The sequence below is a fragment of the Triticum urartu genome, chromosome 7 (assembly GCF_003073215.2).
Source record: "Triticum urartu cultivar G1812 chromosome 7, Tu2.1, whole genome shotgun sequence".
Lineage (NCBI taxonomy): Eukaryota > Viridiplantae > Streptophyta > Magnoliopsida > Poales > Poaceae > Triticum > Triticum urartu.
Window position 1 is genome coordinate 529,195,571 of NC_053028.1, and position 6,261 is coordinate 529,201,831.

A 6,261-nucleotide genomic window follows, 5' to 3' on the forward strand; every position below is an offset into this window, starting at 1 on the left:
ATGCCCGTCCCTGCATATTATTTAGTCCGCTCCTAGCGTGCCTTTTCCAGTCAGTCTCCCATCATACCGCGATTTAGGGAGACTTATCTTCTTAAGGCCAGGAATGAAGTCAACACAAAACCCAATGACATCCTCTGTTTGATGGCCCATGGAGATGCTTGCTTCTGGCCTAGCACAGTTACGGACATATTTCTTTAGGACTCCCATGAACCTCTCAAAGGGGAACATATTGTGTAGAAATACGGGGCCCAGAATGACAATCTCGTCGACTAGATGAACTAGGACGTGTGTCATGATATTGAAGAAGGATGGTGGGAACACCAGCTCGGAACTGACAAGAGATTGCGCCACATCACTCCTTAGCCTTGGTATGATTTCTGGATCGATCACCTTCTGAGATATTGCATTGAGGAATGCACATAGCTTCACAATGACTAATCAGCCGTTTTCCGGTAGAAGCCCCCTCAATGCAACCGGAAGCAGTTGCGTCATAATCACGTGGCAGTCATGAGACTTTAGATTCCGGAACTTTTTCTCTGGAATATTTATTATTCCCTTTATATTCGACGAGAAGCCAGTCGGGACCTTCATACTGAGCAGGCATTCAAAAAAGATTTCCTTCTCTTCTTTGGTATGAGCGTAGCTGGCAGGACCTTCATACTGCTCTAGAGGCATGCCGTCTTTTTCGTGCAAATGTTGCAGGTCCTCCCGTGCCTCAGGTGTATCTTTTGTCTTCCCATACACGCCTAAGAAGCCTAACAGGTTCACGCAAAGATTCTTCGTCACGTGCATCACGTCGATTGAAGAGTGTACCTCTAGCTCTTTCCAGTAGGGTAGGTCCCCAAATATAGATTTCTTCTTCCACATGGGTGCGCGTCCCTCAACGTCATTCAGAACAGCTAGTCCGCCGGGACCCTTTCCAAATATTATGTGTAAATGAGAGACCATAGCAAGTACGTGATCACCGGTACGCATGGCGGGCTTCTTCCGGTGATCTGCCTCACCTTTGAAATGCTTGCCTTTCTTTCGACATTGATGGTTGGTCGGGAGAAATCGACGATGGCCCAGGTACACATTCTTCCTGCATCTGTTCAGGTATATACTTTCGGTGTCACCTAAACAGTGCGTGTATGCGTGGTATCCCTTGTTTGTCTGTCCTGAAAGGTTACTGAGAGCGGGCCAATCATTAATGGTCACGAATAGCAACGCCTTTAGGTCAAATTCTTCCCCCATGTGCTCATCCCACACACGTACACATGTTCCATTCCACAGCTATAAGAGTTCTTCAACTAATGGCTTAGGTACACATCAATGTCGTTGCCGGGTTGCTTAGGGCCTTGGATGAGAATTGGCATCATAATGAACTTCCGCTTCATGCACATCCAATGAGGAAGGTTATACATACATAGAGTCACGGGCCAGGTGATGTGATTGCTGCTCTGCTCCCCGAAAGGATTAATGCAATCCGCGCTTAAAGCAAACCATACGTTCCTTGGGTCACTTGCAAACTCAGCCCAGAACTTTCTCTCGATTTTTCTCCACTGCGACCCGTCAGCGGGTGGTCTCAACTTCCTGTCTTTCTTACGGTCCTCACTGTGCCATCACATCAACTTGGCATGCTCTTTGTTTCTGAACAGTCGTTTCAACCGTGGTATTATAGGAGCATACCACATCACCTTCGCAGGAACCCTCTTCCTGCGGGGCTCGCCCTCAACATCACCAGGGTCATCTCGTCTGATCTTATACCGCAATGCACCGCATACCGGGCATGCGTTCAAATCCTTGTACGCACCGCGGTAGAGGATGCAGTCATTAGAGCATGCATGTGTCTTCTCCACCTCCAATCCTAGAGGGCATACGACCTTCTTTGCTGCGTACGTACTGTCGGGCAATTCGTTATCCTTTGGAAGCTTCTTCTTCAATATTTTCAGTAGCTTCTCAAATCCTTTGTCAGGCACAACATTCTCTGCCTTCCACTCTAGCAATTCCAGTACGGTACCGAGCTTTGTGTTGCCATCTTCGCAATTGGGGTACAACCGTTTTTTGTGATCCTCTAACATGAGATCGAATTTCAGTTTCTCCTTTTCACTTTCGCACTTTTTCCTTGCATCAACAATGACCCGACGGAGATCATCATCGGGCACATCGTCTGTTCCTCTGGATCTTCAGCTTCCTCTTGATCTTCAGCTTCCCTCGTTGCAGCATCACCGTATTCAGGGGGCACATGGTTGTCATCGTCCTCCTCTTCTTCGCTGTCTTCCATCATAACCCCTATTTCTCCGTGCTTCGTCCAAACATTATAGTGTGGCATGAAACCCTTATAAAGCAGGTGGGTGTGAAGGATTTTCTTGTCAGAGTAAGACCTCGTATTCCCACAATTAGGGCATGGAAAACACATAAAACCATTCTGCTTGTTTGCCTCAGCCACTTCGAGAAAATTATGCAGGCCCTTAATGTACTCAGAGGTGTGTCTGTCACCGTACATCCATTGCCGGTTCATCTGCGTGTATTATATATAATTATGTGTGTCAAAAGTAAGAAAATTAGACAAGTATGTATCTAAAGTAAGATTTTTTCTTTCAGAAAGAAGATAAGAACAAGAGGCTCACCACGGTGGTGCCGGCGACGAGATCGGCGCGGGCGATCGACGGCAGTGAAGACGAGGACGGGGTGTGACGGACCGCTAAACCTAGACAAATCTCGGGAAAAATGGAGCTCGGAGCTCGAGCTTCGAGAGGAGAAAGCTTAACTAATGTGGCTCGGTCATTTCATCGAACACCTCATGTGCATAGGAGGTGAGCTAGAGCACCCAATGCCATCCCCCTCGCCGGCCAGCAAAAAACAGAGCACTGTGGAGTGCTCTGCTCGCCAGCGATGGGGTATATATAGGCAACTCATTGGTCCCGATTCGTGGCTGGAACCGGGACTAAAGGCCATCCTTCTGTCCCGGTTCCTGCCACGAACCGGGACCAATGGTTGTGGGCCAAAAGCGAGGCCCATTGGTCACGGTTCGTGCCAAGAACCGAAACAAATGGGCCCAGACGAACCAGGACCAATGCCCACGAGGCCCCGGCCGCCCCCCTGGGCTCACGAACCGGGACAAAATGCCTCCATTGGTCCCAGTTCGTGGCAGAACCGAGACTAATGGGCTGGCCAGGCCCGAACGAAAGCCCCTTTTTCTACTAGTGGCTGATCGATCTAGCGCAGTCAATGACGGCATTGTCATCGCCCCCACTCAGATTGGGCGATGGGCATATGACGGTAGGAGGGCGGGGCCCTCCCGTAGTACTGTAAGAACCCCTAAAAATCAGTTCATTTGCTTGTTTTGGTACTCAATCATGAGCATTTCAACCGGGTTCATACATTTTGTTTGCATAGGGCTTAGTAGAAATCGTAGGGTTTCAGTCGACTTTGTTAAGGTTTCAAAGGAAAAGTTTGGAGTTCACTATCCACTCTAACCTCTTTTATACCTAGCATGATGCCCGTGCGTTGCCACGGAACCATTGGCTTAGAGGTGGTGAAATAATGTTGGTGTCCTTTATCAATGTCGTCAGAGAATTTAATGACCATATTAGGTTGGGGAGAGAACTAAAATCAAAATGTATTTTGGGTCGAAGTCACCTTTTTGTCTTTGTTATTTATGTCTTTCACAAAAAGTTAGTCTTATATAAAAGTAGTGTATTTGTTTATTCATGATAGATGTCTTATGTGAGTAAATTACATTTATTTATATGTCCTTCAGAGTCTCTTTGAGGGCATCCAATAAAATATATGTCTCTTTGAAGGTTGCTAGTTTCACGTGTAGAGATATGTGTGTTTGTTTATTTAGAAAGAATGTTGGACCCATTTGTAAACTCATCATTAACTCCAATTTTTTTAAATAGGAAAAAAAAGATTACTATAATGCACAAAAAACAACACAAAATCATTTGTGGTGTAGTAATTTTGAGCTTTTTCATGTGATTTGACTGGAGTAATGACATTTTAATTATACTCTACCGCCAATTTTTCGTGTGGTTTAGTTTTTATTCACCCTTATTCATTAGGATATATGTGGTTTTTCTACTCCTACGTGTTTTTAGAATCTTATACATCATCTAGGCCTTATCCGTACTCACTTTTCATGATCTTCAACCACGATTCCTTTCCTTGACAACATGTATCGAGATTACAAAATCGCAGCAGTAAGGCTGGTTGTAATGGGGAGTATCATATATTAGTATCATGCATAAAATACTAGTCTATGATACTACATCCCTAATGCATAGTATCATATGTTGGTATCATAGAAGACTATATTTATTGTCATGCATGACACAAAAGTAGCACATCATTTAATATGATACGGTATCATGATATGATACTCAAGCCTCTCTTTCTTCATTTAATTCTATACCACTTTATCAAAATTGCTTAGTTGGCATGCATAACTAACTATGATACTCCCATTACGAACAGCCTAACTAACTAGCCAGTAACCATAAAAAATAGATAAAACGAGACACGAAAAACATGGATTTAACATGAAAACTTTGCGAGAAAAAACTATGAACCCACGAAGGCGCAATCCAGTACAACAGAAGAGTATTATAAGCACGAGACGACATGCCGGTTTTAGATGAGACTACATGAGGTATATATATATGAGAGGCAATACATAACAATCTTTGGAGGACAAGTACACATCGACGCAACGTCCACACCGTTTGTACTATGTTAGTATAACACGATAGAATTTGGATCACTTCATCCCAAATAAAATTACGAGTCTACAGTATATATAGCCCAGTACAGGGAGAAGCCAAAGGGAAGCTGCCCAGTTTTTTCTCCGATGCTATACAATAGCAGTAGGATACTAGGATCTAGTTCGTACCTATGACTTCAGTCTGAAGGATGTCGTCACTTGGAACTGTCCAGGGCTGGGTATTTCGGAGGGCCCTGGGTGCACTGCTCTGGCCTCGGGCAAAGCGCTACTCCCCCTACCTGGCGGATCAGGAACTTGGTGTCCAACGCCTTCGCGCGCGGGGCGTGGTGGATCAACATCCCGCTGCTTAACATCTTCGTAGGTGCCGGAGGGAGGTTTCTCAGGCACAGGCTTAGGTGTGCTACATGAACCGTAACCAGGAGTAGCGTATGCAGGATGTTCCTCAACAGGGCCCTCGTCAGTTGAACTGTCGGGAACTGGGTACTTAGGATGCTCCTCGGTGCACTGCGCAGGCTCGTCGCCGTCGGTCATGGCGCTACGCCCCCTAGCTGATGGATCAGGAACTGGGTGTCGAGGATCTTCGAAGATGCCAGCAGATACAGGTTCAGATGCGTTACATGAACCAGTATTAGGAGCTGGGTGTGTGGTGGGATCTTCGGGGGCGTCCAGATAAGCCTTGCCGGCTGCACTTTTAACGGCTGGAAGTGGAGGTCGACCCGGTGGATCAACAAGCCGGTGTCGAGGATCTTCAAAGATGTGAAATACAGGTTCAAGTGTGCTAGATGAACCCTGATCAGGAGTTGGGTGTGCACTACTAGGATCTTCTGGGGCGTTCGGATAAACCTTGCCGGCTACATCTTTAACGGCCTGAGGTGGGCGTGGGGGTGGGCGTGGGCGCGGGCGTGGCACCCCAGGGAGTGGGTGAACAACAGTCTCTTCCTGCTTGGTGCGTGGACGATCTGGCGGAGCTGCAAAACGTAATGGAGTATCTGTTAGCAATGGAACCGAAGGAGACGCGTGCGTGCAGGAAGCATTAATCTGTGCTGGTTACCATGCTACCTGGGGTCTGGACGGCTGCAGCGGCCGGAGGAGTATCAGCTCCTGGGATGGGCGGCGGCGGAGGAGGAGAAGAATGAGCTCAGCTGTGGCCTCCCGTGCGACACGAGCAGCACCAGGGAGCGCACAGACGACCGGGCAGCAAGCGCCATCCTCTCTAGGCAGAGGACAGGTTGGTTGGTGACGAATGCCTCCTGGGCCCCGGGATTATATGTTCATATATGTGTGTTTCAGTCTTTCAAATCAGTCATAACTCACGGAGGTTCGCACTCAGCGACGACCTTGACCTTGACCTTCGTCATGAGGAAGGCATGCGTTCATACCATGTATGTGATGTTGTCTGCGTTCACACGTTTGGAGGTATCTTGGCATGTTGACTCGTGCTGCCAATGATAGCCTGTGCAAATCAACCTGTGTTGGATGATTAGAAGGACAATGATATTCCAGCCCATCAAAGTTTAAATTCTACTAGTGCTCGCATTTATTCTGAAATAGGACTT

At 47.0% G+C, this 6,261-nt stretch overlaps 1 long non-coding RNA gene across 1 annotated transcript; it reads right to left on the reverse strand.

Moving 5' to 3' along the window:
• Nucleotides 1-4,612: 4,612 nt before the first annotated feature.
• LOC125521065 lies at nt 4,613-5,961 on the reverse strand. Its single transcript, XR_007288999.1, has 2 exons — nt 5,765-5,961; nt 4,613-5,673 (listed from the first exon to the last, which is right to left on the reverse strand). It is a non-coding gene; the product is annotated as an uncharacterized LOC125521065 (long non-coding RNA).
• Nucleotides 5,962-6,261: the final 300 nt, after the last annotated feature.